Genomic DNA, 14,001 nt, shown 5'->3' with positions numbered 1-14,001 from the left:
GCGTAGGTGCATCAACTGTAACAAATGCGCCACCCTAGTGGGGGCTGGTGATGGCGGGGAGGGTGCACCTGGGTGGGGGCATATGGGAAATCACCACACCTCCATTTTGCTGTGAACCCAAACTACTCTAAAAAATAAAATCTTAATAAAAAGAGAAAAAAATTACACACGTAACGTTAAAAGCTTCTCCTGGCAGAGGGAGATTGGTCTACACCGAGGACATCCCAGAATGCCTGCTGCGCGCTCCGCGTCCCTTCGTGGCCCCGCCCCTTCTGCGGCGGGACTCTCGCCCTCTGAGAAGAAGCGCGGGGCCACCTGGAAAGCAAGGCCACCGTGGGGACGTCCCTACGAGCGCGCAGCCCCAATCCCCCGCCGGGGGACCTCGCTCTGTGCCCTTCCTCTTGCTGCACCTGCTAATGCGCCAGAAACGTGCAGAGCTGGCAGGGGGTCCGCGGTGCCATCTGTCCTGAGAGGCGCACCGGGCGGCCGCGGATAAAAACCTAAAGGCTGGCAGGCATGCGCCAGACAAGCGGGGACGCGTTTTCGTCGTGGAAAAAGTTAGGAAAGTGAAGAAAAGGCTCGCTGCCACCATTTTCAGAGTTTACCCAACTTTAAACAATTACACGGACCCATGAAACAAGAGTATTCTCACGACCACGATAGGGCAAGTGGGTTTTTCATTTCGATTTGCCAAATAAGAGTAAGTACCGTGGGGGTAAGGAACAAAGGTGGGGGGCTCCCCCTCGCCGACAGAAACGCGGCATCTCTCGGTCAATCTGGGAAGGCTTCGTGGAGGAATTGGGCTTCGCGTCCCTCCCAGCAGGCAGGGCGCACCAGACTGTGGCCCACGCAGGGATCCCGCGGTTGCTAAGGTAACAAGCCTCTTCGAGATGCTGCCGTGGACCGCGGTCCCTGTGCCGGGCTTCCGCGGTTGCTAAGGCAACGGGTGGCCTGGGCGACGCTGCGGCTGCTCAGGCGGTACCCGCCGGGGCGCTGGCACTTCGCACCCTCTCCGACCTTTCCAACGATGTGTGGAGAGTCCGCCCAACGAGCGCGTCCCCCGTAACGTGCTGTCCGCGACTCGCCCGTCAGGCGCTGGCACGTGATAACGCCCGAGGCGTAGCGGTCAGATACCCCCGGAGGGCAGCCCCCGGACAGGAGCCGGGTGGGAGTGGGCGGCCCTCCTCGCTCGCCTTGCGAAAGGGCAGGGGTGAGTCCCGCCCCGTGTGCCAGAGCGGTTTCAGAGGGCCGAGGAGGTGAGTCCCCGGGTGCCCCCCCGGCCCCCCAGGATCACACACCGCTGGGGCCCGGCGGGACCGGCTGGCTGCCGGAGGAGGTGACGGCACCAACTTCCGGGGTTTCCGCCCTGAGACAGGAAAGCCAGCAGGTCATCGCCATCATCATCGTGGTCGTCCTCGTCCCGGGTCATGTGAAAGTCTGTGCCTGCTAGGCTAGGGGAAGATTTGGGCAAGGAGGTGAAGTAAGGTTACCAGTCCAAGAGGAATATGCAGCTGTCATTCTCCATCCCCACCGACCCCCTCAGCCCGCCCCCACCCCGCCAGGACTAAATAGTCAGCAAATAGTGCACACGGCGAGGTGACAGGTATCGGGCCAGCCCTGTTCTGCAGACCAGGGAGACTTCCCGGTGGGAACCAGGATCTCGAGAAGAAAGGAAAGACCAATACAACGAAAGATAAGGAGGAAACAAGCGAATCTTTGAAAGGCCGGGAAGAAAGGACACGGCTGAGCGCCGCCCAGAGGCCTGAGTCGGGAGGGCAGGTGCAGGAGGCCTGCCCGACTGGGGCGCAGTCCCCTCCGCCAGCCGTCTGTGTGCAGGGGACTGTGGCCATGAAGCTTGGGACAGTCTCCGAACACAGTCATCCCTGTGCTGTTTTTCTCATCGAAGACGCATAAATTATGGAATGGTGCTTCTAAGCTGCACGGCCCTTGTCTTTCCCCTGAAAGCATGCCTGTCCCAAGCGGAACAGTAATGGCGATTGGTTTCCGCCCACATTCGTGACGTCTCTGTGCTTCTCAAGTCACCGTTAGCCCTTCTCGGCTGACAGTGCCTGGCTGAGTCCCACAAAAGCTTTGCCTCCGTTCCAAGGAAGGAGCTTCCCACGGCTCACATCGTCATTCGGGTTTTCTACTTCTCTTTCAAGCTCGTTTCTGATTTCCACAGAAGCTGTAATTCTGAGCTTCCTGCAGATGGAGTCACTGTTCCAGGAACAAAGGCAGGAACGGTCTCCTTTTTCCAAGGTGGAGTTCCCCAGAAATAGTTCCTACGACCCTGTCGGCGGCAGCAGCAGAGGGAGAAATACACGGGACACCCCTCCGCCCCCACTGCTCTCCCTGCAGAGGTCGGAATCCCAGCCAGAGCCTTCGGTGCTACCAAGGAGAGGCCAAGGCAGTCGGCCCCTGACGTCCGCCGCTGGGACTAAGCACTGCTTGCGGGCACAGCTCGAGTGACGTTGAGTCTTAAAGGGGCAGGGGTGACAGGAAACACAGGCAGGGAAAGAAGGTGGAGCGGTCAGCGGTGGCGAGCGAGAAGCGGGGTGCTGGCTCCCTTCCTCGGGAGGCCGAATTCTGCACAGCGGCCGCGTCCGCCCCGTGCCCCTCTCGGTGGAATGCGGTAGAAAGTAGGTGTAGGAGAGCTGCCATGGTATTTCCGCCTCGACCCCACAGGATCATCACGACTAAGTGAGATAATAGGTCCCCGTTCCTTTGGCAGGTGTGCGAGGCGTCGGTTAGATGCTCACTCTGAACGGACATAGTAAAACTAATAAATGAAGAAAGAATGACGGACCTAGGATGTGATCTTGAAACTCCTAACGCGTTAATAGGTACAGGCGCCAAGTGTCAGTGGCTGCTAACCCCACTACCAAAACACACACCTACGCACACTACACGGGCACGCACGCGTACGCACACACAGGCACCTGATGGACATTTTACATGGGGCCCGAGAGATCGATATCATCTACGAAGCACTCTTGCCAAAAAAAAAAAAATCAAACCTGAATCTGATCAAAACCAAATCTACCAATTTGCAGGGGATACCGATGACAGAAGAAAGCATGCTAAGGCTCGCCACGGGTGTCATAGCAAAATTCATACTATGGGAATCTGTCAATCAAGCAATCCAGTTCATTCCGGAAATAAAAAGCAAGGTGGGAAGGAAATTGTCCATTAAAACAGACTTAAAAGATACAGTTTTTTAAACTGAAAAAAACCCCTGCAGTGTTGAGGGCGCATGCTCGGGGCATAAGGCTGCTTTGAAAAGGCATCGGTGCAGCCACCGTAAGTCAGGAGGCCGCAGCTTGTGCTCAGGATTCCCGATGACCGAGGCCCGCGAGGGTCTGCGTTTCTTTCTTTTTGTTTCTAAGACTGAGCCCCTCGAACACAAACACACACAAACAAACAGACAAAGGCAGAGGCCTTGGCGCAAGAAAGCGCTACGAGATCGGATTTAAACATCTGGGACTTGGCCTCGCGACGCGCGCTCCGCTGACTGACAGGGACCTTTCGTAAAACACGTCTCTCTGTCATGAATCCGTCTGCACGTCCATGTCCCGGCTCAGAATTTTCCAAACTGTGGGCCATGAAGTCAGTTTACGGAGTGTTCCCAGCGTTAAAAAATGTCAGTTAGGAAAGAAGAGAAAATTTAACCCATCTCACATACCTAAAGGACATATTATTTCATGAAAATTTATTTCATTATGTGCGCGTGAATCTGTATGAACACGCGTACTCGGACGCAATGTTGAATCTACTTCTCACCGTGAGAAAGTGGTCAAAAAGGCTGAAGATCGCCGCCCTAGCTGTTGTCAGGGACCGGGCTGTGTTAGCCTTGATCACCTGTGTGACCGCTGAGCTGAGCTGGGGAGCAGATGACGGAGCCCAGACTGCCTTCTTCCCCACTTGTCTACCTGGTGACCATTTACGGGACAAGCCTCCTCGGAGCTGCGGCCCGGCGCCGGCAGACACCAGCTCCCTCTCGCTCCCCCAACCCGTGCCTGTATTTCAGCAACTCTTAGTGCAACGCCGTTTAAAAAAAAAAAAATGGGGGGTAATTCTTGGCTGTATTTTTAAGTGAATTCTGGCTAAGGAGTAGAGGTTTCGTATTCACACAGTCCACGGGGGAAAGCCGTCCCACCCTTCCTGCCCCCTGCCCCCTGCCCCCACCACTGTTTCCTCCAAACGGCACCTGTTTATCTGCTGGGCGCCAACCCTCCCACACTTTAAAAGTGGCCTGGGGAGGAGGCTCCTGAAACAGGTTTGGCAACGCTTGGGGCTTCACCACCCAAGGAGTGAAAGAGTTTCCAGAGAGTTGGAGATTCACAGACTGGGAGAGAGCTGGAGGGTGCTGGGGCCCCACCTGGGATGGGGGACCTGGGCCGGGGCACCTGGCTGGGGGATCTGGCTGTGGCACCTGGGCTGGAGCACCTGGCTGGGGCACCTGGCTGGGGCACTCCTGCATAGGCATTATGTGTTCACGTGTCTCTCTTGCCTCCTGTGAGCCCCCGGAGGCGGTGTCGGCCCCCCTCCGGCCCAGGACAGCACCCGCTTCTGACCCATCCACACCTCTGGAAGGGCTCACACAGTCCTCACAGCGGGCGTGCTGGCCCCTAGAAAGGAGGGGTGCCCTGGCAGCCCCTCTCGTACCCCTCCCGCTTTCGACTCAGGGTCTCACGGACCTTTGCCCTCTGGGGAGCAGCAGCGCGGTGCGAGGCATCGACCGCCCACCCCTAAGGCTGTCGCTCACAGCAGCACACCCCTCCCCTCCCTCCCACAGGTGCTTCCACGAGACGAATGGACAGTCCACTGTCCCCAGCATCACCTCGGGGCCGGCCTTCTGAGATGAGACCACCGCCCCAGCTCTGAGCACCGAGAGGGCCTGGGCATGTCCAAAACGGATCTTGAGGCCAAGTGTGGAACCTCGGGGACGGAGATTAGAAAACGCTCTAATGGTCCAGAGCCTGAACAGGGGCTGCTATGGGAGACGGCTCACTGGTAAAGCCGGCGCGGGCAACGGGGAGGAAAGGGAGATGCAGGAGTGAGGTCAGGCCCAGGACCATAGAGCCCTGGCAGGGCGGGGAGGCCTCAGGGACCTGCAGACCCACCAGGCCTGGATTTCCAGGAACGCCCTGGGGTGGGGGGGATGTAATCTGAGCCTCAGTGAGGGGTCACCACAGCCATGAGGATGGAAGGGCCCAGTCCCCTTGACCTACAGAGTTCACCAGCCAGACACACTTACCGAGGACATGCAGGGACGCTTGGGGACAGTGATGGCCTCTGTCTTTCAATGAAGATATAACTCAGTCACATAGACACAGCACCTACAAGGAAGGATGGAAATGCAGACTGAATGTGTGTGTCCCCCCCAAATTCATATGGCCCCGCCCTAACCCCCAATGCGGTGGTATCTGGAGGCAGGGCTTTGGGAAGGTAATCAGGGGTAGCTGAGGTCGTGAGGGTGCGGCACACGTGGTGGGGATTAGTGTTTATAGGAACCTGTAGGGACCTTTCAGACGAGAAAAAGACCAGAGCACAGAGTCTCCCTCTTGCTTCATCTGTCCATCCATCCACCTATCCATCCATCATCTGTCCGTCTATCATCTATCTATCTATCTATCTATCTATCTATCTATCTATCTATCTATCTATCTATCTATCTATCTATCTATCTATCTATCTATCTATCTATCTATCTATCTATCTATCTATCTATCTATCTATCTATCTATCTATCTATCTATCTATCTATCTATCTATCTATCTATCTATCTATCTATCTATCTATCTATCTATCTATCTATCTATCTATCTATCTATCTATCTATCTATCTATCTATCTATCTATCTATCTATCTATCTATCTATCTATCTATCTATCTATCTATCTATCTATCTATCTATCTATCTATCTATCTATCTATCTATCTATCTATCTATCTATCTATCTATCTATCTATCTATCTATCTATCTATCTATCTATCTATCTATCTATCTATCTATCTATCTATCTATCTATCTATCTATCTATCTATCTATCTATCTATCTATCTATCTATCTATCTATCTATCTATCTATCTATCTATCTATCTATCTATCTATCTATCTATCTATCTATCTATCTATCTATCTATCTATCTATCTATCTATCTATCTATCTATCTATCTATCTATCTATCTATCTATCTATCTATCTATCTATCTATCTATCTATCTATCTATCTATCTATCTATCTATCTATCTATCTATCTATCTATCTATCTATCTATCTATCTATCTATCTATCTATCTATCTATCTATCTATCTATCTATCTATCTATCTATCTATCTATCTATCTATCTATCTATCTATCTATCTATCTATCTATCTATCTATCTATCTATCTATCTATCTATCTATCTATCTATCTATCTATCTATCTATCTATCTATCTATCTATCATTCATCCAACCATCCATCATCTGCTATCTATCATCTATCTAAATATCTATCTATCTATCATCCATCCATCCATCCATCCATCATCTATCTGTCTATTTATCTATCTATCTATCTATCTATCTATCTATCTATCATCCATCCATCCATCCGTCCATCATCTGTCATCTATCTATCTGCCATGGGAGGACACGACCAGAAGGCAGCCAGAAAGCCCTCGCTAAGAACCAAATATGCGGGCAACCTGATTTCAGACTTCCAGCCCCCAGAGCTGTGGGAAATAAACGTATGTTCTCTAAGCCATTGGTGTCGTGCTTCAGCGGCCTGCGCTGGGGAAGACGGTGAGTCACGAGAGAAGTGAAGGATGAGCGCTGGCACACGGCCAGCGCCTTCACACTAAGGGAAGTCGCCCCACGCGGACTATGCCCCTGTTTGAGGAGCGGGAGCAATTCCATTTGAACTTGACCATCGGCAATGTTCGCCATTTAGGGGCACACGGATCACAACGCTAGACACAAAATAACAGAAACGGGGGGAAGGAAGAACAACGGGATGGCCGGTTGTGCGATGAACAACATCTACAAAGTCATCCTAATGTCGACGCTGATTGTCTGATTTCCAACCGTTCGGGTCAAACTATGAACAAATCATTGGGGACTTAACCGCGCTTATAGAACAGAGGGACAGAGGGTAGATGTTATCGGTCTTGATGACTTTGAAGTAAAAACATAGTTAAAATATGTAGAGAAACAGAAGCAGGCGGAGCGAGGGCAGCAAAGTGTAAGAACAAAGGTCGAAAGCAGGGAGCCGAGAGCCGCGCCTCTGGAGAAGGGGGAACCGGAGACCGCGCCCGTGGCTCGGAGCGGATGAGGTGGGTGGGGCGGGGGCTGTGGAAGTAACGGGCACAGTACACAGTGAAGGAACGGTGTCTACAGCTGCCATGTCGAGAGGCAGCACACGCATGATACGTGACGGTGACGAGGCAACCGGCAGGCAGAGCAAACACGGCTGAAAAGCGGTCGCCCCAGGCTAGGACGAGGTGGCCTTGGGAGCTGTGCCTTTTCCGCGCTGGCTGAGTTACTTAATGTTTTTACTTAATTTACTTAATGTTTGTGCCCAAACGACATCAATGAACATTTTAGAAATAAGAGAGGGATGGTCGCGATGCACTCGAGAGAACTTTCCATTCAAAATAATAAAAACGAAATAAATTGTGTTATGAAAGGCCTTTCTCCTTCGCCAAAACCGAGCCATTTCTTGAGGGTGTAAGGTCATCGAAGTTCTGCTAGAACAGTTCTCTTTTCTACCCGAAGCCACTGTCCCCCTCCTCCCACAGCCACTGGAAGTCCCTGCAGCTCGTTACACTGTAACTACTTAGATAAGGAGAAATGAATCACCTCGTCACTGGCTCCACTGCCACCTTGAGAGAATTCGGACTTTGCCCCCGACGCGGGCCCTCCTGAGTCCTGCTTGCCTACTTGCAGTGTCACGTGTACACAGAGCATTTCCTCCTGATCGGGAACCCCCGGGAACATGGCACCCTCATGCCCTGGCACGTCTGGCCCACTGTCCTCTGTGCCAGGCCACCTGTTACCCCTCTGCCCACAGAACCTTGCTCAGACATGCGCCGAGGGCCTGTGTCCTCTCTGGTTTGTAAGCCTTTGACTTCCAGTTAAGGAAAAAGAAGGTGTTTTCCTCAGTAAAACCCAGGCACGAACGACATTTAAAACTGTTTCTATACTGGAGAGAAAACATAGACTTCAGTGAAACGAAATGGCAGATCCAAAAACAGACCCCAATACAAATGGCGCTTCGGTCCACCGTGAGGGTGGCGTTTTCAACAAGGAGGGGAAACGGACCCACTGAGAAACTGGGGCGGGGGGACGGGGCTCGACTCCTAATGCGTCCCTTCAGTGTGGTGTCCTGAAGATTTAAGCACAAATTATCAGAGAGATAACATGTGTCAAGGAGTTTAATATATACACCAAACCATAACATTTCAAAAAGGAAGCACAGGTGAAGGTAGCAAAGGCCTTTCTAGAAAGAATATAAAACCTAGAGACAATAAAGTAGAAAACTGACAAATCTGAACACACGATTTTTTCTCTATGGAATAGACACCAGTCTAAGCAAAATATATTCACGATATAAATGCAGCGAAGGGCTGATTTCCTTAATTTATAAAAACCTTATAGAAGAAAAAAATGATAATCTAACATGAAAATAGGTGAAAGGTAAAAATTAACGTTTTTCAAAGAAAAAAAGTTTCAGCCATTAAATAGAAACGAATAGGAAAACATACTAGTAATTAGGTAAGTGCAAATGAAAAGAAAAATGAAATAAAAATCTGCGAGACTGACAAACTATTGAAGACTGATGCCAGCCATCGCTGTTGAAAATGTGGGCACGGGGCCCTCGTGGCCCGCCCTGGTTAGAGCTACTACGGATATATTTATAAAATCTTGCCAAGAGCATCTATGAGGCTAGGTTCCTCACAGTTTTGTAAGAGCGAAAAAATTTTAAAGGAAAGAGAAAAAAAACAATTAAATCGACCACCAGCAGGAAACTGGTAAAAAATAGTTTAATCGTCTGACAGCACCAAGGGTTGGCAAGGATGGGGAGCAATGGGAAGTCTCCCATACTGCCTACGGGGTGCAGAGGGAAGGGGGCTAACATTTAGAAAAGGTTTGGCACTGCCCAGTGAAGTTGACAAACCCATGACCTAGAAATTCCAGTCCTAGAAATATACCTTTAAAACTGGTGCACGTGAACACCAAAATACATCTATAAGTATGTTCACGAAACCATTTTCCACACTAGAAACAATCCAAATATCCATCAACGTTAGAATTAATTTTTTTGAAGTGCGACTTAGTACACAGTGGAACACGACTAGGAGGAAGATGAACTCAGGTACCTGCCGACACACGATGAATCTCGTAAATAGAACATGGAGCAAAAGCAGCAAGAAACAACAAAATAAAGCACGGTTCCACTCGAACAGAGTTCATAAACAGAAAAGTTAGTTAATTTATTTAGAAATGCATCCACAGGTGGTAAGAAAATTTTTTAAATGCAAGAAAATTATCGTCACAAAAGTCAGGACAGAGTGACTTGTCAGTAGAGATAAGGCTGCAGTTGAGGAGGGGTCTACTGGGGGCCTCCAGGTGGGGGCGAGGTTCTGTTTCTTGGCCTGGGCAGTCTCTAGATGTGTGTGTGTGTGTGTGTGTGTGCGCGCGCGCGCGCGTGCATGCGTGCGCGTATGTGCGCGCTTTACGTATGTTAGAGAGCACAGTAAAATAAGGACAAATTTTAAATGCATTCTTCGTACATCCTTATGATGATCACAATGCCACCTTCAAAGAAGAGAACGAGAGCTCTCCAAGTACTCATGTGGACGGTCTCTAAGATGCATCCGGTGAAAGAAACAAAGTGGCAAAGTGCATAGCAGAAAGTCTTTTATGTAATAAAAATGATACATACATGCAGATAGGTGATAGATACATGGATACGTACATTCATAAATAAATAGATGGACGATGGATAGATGTGTAATAGATACAAAGACAGGATTAATAATTGATAATTATCAACTGATAAATACATAGATATATGACATATGCAAAAAAAAAAAGAAACAAACCTAGGTAGATAAACGCATAGAGAGACCTATATATAGTAGATGATAGACAGCAAAATAGATTAACGAGTACATACATAGAGTACAGACAGAAATATACACAGAAACATAAGATACAAAGATACCTAGACAATAAATTAACTCATAGACATAAAGATCTAGAGCTAGATAAGTGGACAGATATAGAGATGATGGACAGGATGTACGTGCGTGGAATTAGAAAGTTCACAGTGGCCGCCTTCAGACAGACAGTATTATAATGCACATCCACAATATTCCATGTGGCATTACTAGTGAGTATATGCCATTTCGATAGGTCGTTTAACATGATGCCATTTTAAAATATATTTTTATATGTGTTAACCTAAAAATAGAAAGCCAAAATGAGAGGCCATAAGCTTTTCTCTGGGATCCAAAAGATTCGGGTAGAAACCCAGATTGTGTCCCAATGACGGGTGAAGGCAAGGAGCTTTGATGAACAAAAGGAGGGAATAATTACGTGACTAGGAGCGAGGTCTCCGCTGTGCTAACGGGCTGGTCACTGATTCTACCTCCAGGACAAATGGCTGTGGCCAGCTGCTTACCCAGCGCTTCACGAACTGCTGTTTGGGAGACAGGCTGGTGTGGCCCGGTCGCAAGGATGTTAGGCCCAGTTCCCAGAGTCCAAAGTGTCACGGAGTGAGAGGGCAGGGCGGTTCCTCTGCCACGGCCACTCCGGCCCTGTCTCCAAATGTCCCCACGTACGTTATTGTCACGTATGCACAGAAGAGGAAGATGGAAAGAATGCACAGAAAACGTTAAAAGTAATAATGTCCAGTCACGAAATTGTAGATGATCGTATTCCATGTTGTCCCTTACTTAGATTTCCCAAAACTTCTCCTCCTGACTACCTGAGGCGTCTCAAAGTAAGACGTGGTGCAGGGACTAGCTAGCTGTTCGCCACGTCACCTGGAGTCCCCGGCTAGGCATGTCCTAGCCTCCCAGGCGGCGGACGGAGCTCTGTGGCAGGGCAGAGTCGCAAGCCAGAAAGAGCGTGGATTCATGAGTGAGCGCTTGGGACATCGCCCACTGAGCACCTGCACTGCAGTGCTCTGCGAACGAGAATGATCTATCACGTTCAGCCATTGCTCTTTTGAGGTTTTTTGCCCAGACTATGCCAGGAGTCCCAAACTGAACTTGACTCTCTTACCAAATCCTTCCCTCCACTAATCTTCTCTGCCTTGGTAATTCCTTGGTGAATGATGCCTTTCTCCATTCTGTTGCTCAAGACAGAGCCTTGATTTCTTCCTTTTCCGTACGCACGCATCCAGCTCACAAGCATGGTCTCTCGGCTCCATCTCTGTATTATTCCAGTTTTGCTAAAATAACAAACAAATCGAACTCGCAGAGAGTTACAATAAATATTTATGCCTCACACAGAAGTCTGCAGCGTGGCCGTGACTGTGCTAGGCTTGGCTGGCCTTGGTCGTTTCAGCCACACCCGGCTGCGGATTGCCAGTCAGGGTTGGACCTGCGAGCCGCGTCTCGTTCTGGGACTCGGTGAAGCGGGAGTGGCTGCCGGAAGCATGCTCTTTTCATGGGTGGCAGAAGCACAAGAAAGGAGATGACAGAGATTTTCCAACATTCCTAAAGCTGCAGGTTGAAATCTCAATCACCATCAGTGATTGGCTTGCTTTTATTAATAAGTCCCCTGCTAAAACACAAGTTCCATTACTGCCTGGCTTCTACTGGGCACTCAAAAAATGTTTACTAAATTAACATTAAATGAGAGGATTCTGGAAAACTTATGTGAGGCTAGATTGTTAAAGAGCTTGAAATGCCATGTCTAAGAGTCTGGACGCCACCCTAACGGCACGGGTCAGCCGTCAGACAGCCGTCAAACGGGTCTGCTTCAGGAAGGGGCTGCAGACGAGGAATGGTTGCTGGGCGGTGGATTTCGAAAGAGAAGCCGGGTCAAAGGCTACTTCAACTGTCCAGGGTCCCAGGAGACTTGCGGCCTACACTCGGGCAGAGGGACTAGGAAAGAGCCTGTTTTGGGGTGCCATCAGTAAGAATCGGTAACAGAGGCATTTGTTAAAGGCCTACTGTAGGCCCAGACTATGTGCCGTCTTCACAACTGCCAGGTAGAACAGGGCCTGGTAGACTAATTTTGTAGATAAAAAGACAAAGCGAGTTTCTGGGAACTTACGTCATTTCCCCCAGAATCGCGCAGCTAAATAAATGGCTATTCTGGAATTCCACTGCAGGACCACGTCCCAGGCCCAGGGAGTGAAGAGCAAGGCATGACGCCATGTTTCTAGCAGAGGCAACGACTTAGATGACGTCCTTCGCAGCACACGTGAAGGCTTGACGGGAAAGGTCTCGCGTGCGGTTTCGGACACCCTGTGGCCGGGAAGCCCACGATCCAGGAAGTGGTTCCGCGTGCGACGGAAACTGGCTGACTTGCTGAATAGGACCTTTCTTGGAAGGCCGGGGTTGGGGCTCACAGAGTCAGTGGAAGACGGGCCATTCGGGCTTTATAAAAACGTCAGGAACCCAGGGAGTCCCAGACCGCTGGGCAGCAGGAACTGGTCGTCCGCGCATTCATTTAATGAACGGTTACTGTGTCTACACCATGCCAGGCTCTTCAGAGCAGTGGGGATGTGGCAGTGAAGAGGCCATATCCCCAACCGTCTTGCGACTTTTCCTGGATCGGGGGAGCCAGGTCATGAACTAATTAATTAAATTCCAAAATAAGTCAGATGGTAGGAAATAAAGCGACAGAGGGGGATAAGGAGCGCCTTGAGAAGCAAGTTGCAATTTTTAATGGAATGATTAGAAAAGCTTCTATTTTCCAATATTTCTATAATCAACAAATATGGCTTTTGTAATGAGACTTTTAAAAGGAGGTCCTGAGCGGTTAAGTCCTTGTCTGTGGTCATCTGTGGTCAAACGGGGAAAACGGGAGGGGCCAGAATTACGTTCCTGATTCTCCGATCAATCCTTCTACCACCTCGAGCTGCCTTTCCTTACGCTGACCGGCCAGCAAGTGTCTCACTCCCTTCCGGCTGCCGTAACGAAAGCATCACAGGCCGGGTGACTTAAACAGGGAACAGTTATTTCTCAGTGCTGGAGGCTGGAAAGACCCAGATCAAGGTGCCAGCAGATGGGGTGCGTCCTGAGAGCCGGCTTCCTGGTTCAGTCAGCAGTCTGGTTCTCGGGGTCTCTCTTATCCAGGCACTAATCCCATTCATGAGGGCTCCACCCTCCTGACGGGTGGCCTCCCAAAGGCAGCTCCTCCAAGTACCAACACACTGGGGATTTGGCTTCAAGATATGAATGGGGGCGGGGGACGGTCAGTCTACAGCAGGCAGAGGGGGACAATCTCCCTCCGTAAGGCAGAGAAGCGTTCCTACCCTCCCTCCGTGTTCGATCAAAACAAGCACTTTACCACCACAGGCCGGAAGCCCTAAAATAGGAGAATGGCTGGAAGCTGCTGAAGCAGCAACGGCAAAGGTTTTACGGGCCCTCACAGCACTTTTGGACGCGTGGACGTGACATCCCAATCAAGAGGATCACACCGCCAGCCTCGAGCCTCCTGAGATCCCGCGTCCGGCCCGTTTCCGCGCCTCCCCCCGAAACCGCTGGGCTCCCGCGCTCCCGCAGAGGGGGGCGCACCCCCGGGGGGCTGGGATGCCCGGATGCGGCGACCCTTCGCAGGGCGTGGGGCGTCCGCAGGGGGAGCCGAGGTCGCGGGGCTCAGGAGCAAGGCCTGCTCCTTCGGCCACACTCGGGCCGCCACCGACGAGCCCGCCCGGGGCTGGACAGCAGGCGCGGCTGGGGCTCGGCGGTCCCCGGGACAGAACCGCGAGGGCGCGCGCGGCTCGGGCTCTCGGCCACAGTGACTCAGGGCGCCACCTCCTA

At 50.8% G+C, this 14,001-nt stretch overlaps 1 protein-coding gene across 5 annotated transcripts in view; it reads right to left on the bottom strand.

The window, feature by feature from the left end:
• RXRG (retinoid X receptor gamma) overlaps window positions 1–14,001 on the bottom strand; it is a 144,066-nt gene that overhangs the window by 128,811 nt on the left and 1,254 nt on the right. For 2 of the 5 annotated variants that reach the window (XM_015586228.2, XM_025043888.1), the window contains exons 1-2: window positions 10,683–13,984; window positions 5,258–5,339 (exon numbers count right to left, since the gene is read on the bottom strand). The exons of 1 other annotated variant lie outside the window; for it this stretch is intronic. The gene's annotated coding sequence lies outside the window, so the exon portion shown is untranslated. Of the gene's footprint in view, window positions 1–5,257; window positions 5,340–10,682; window positions 13,985–14,001 lie in introns of those variants that run through there. 2 more of the 5 variants (XM_015586226.2, XM_015586227.2) reach the window with 1 other exon arrangement.

The sequence above is a fragment of the Pteropus alecto genome, unplaced genomic scaffold, assembly GCF_000325575.1.
Source record: "Pteropus alecto unplaced genomic scaffold, ASM32557v1 scaffold101, whole genome shotgun sequence".
Classification (NCBI taxonomy): Eukaryota; Metazoa; Chordata; class Mammalia; order Chiroptera; family Pteropodidae; genus Pteropus; species Pteropus alecto.
The sequence above is the reverse complement of the archived record's forward strand: the minus strand, read 5'-3'. Positions and strand labels throughout refer to the sequence as shown.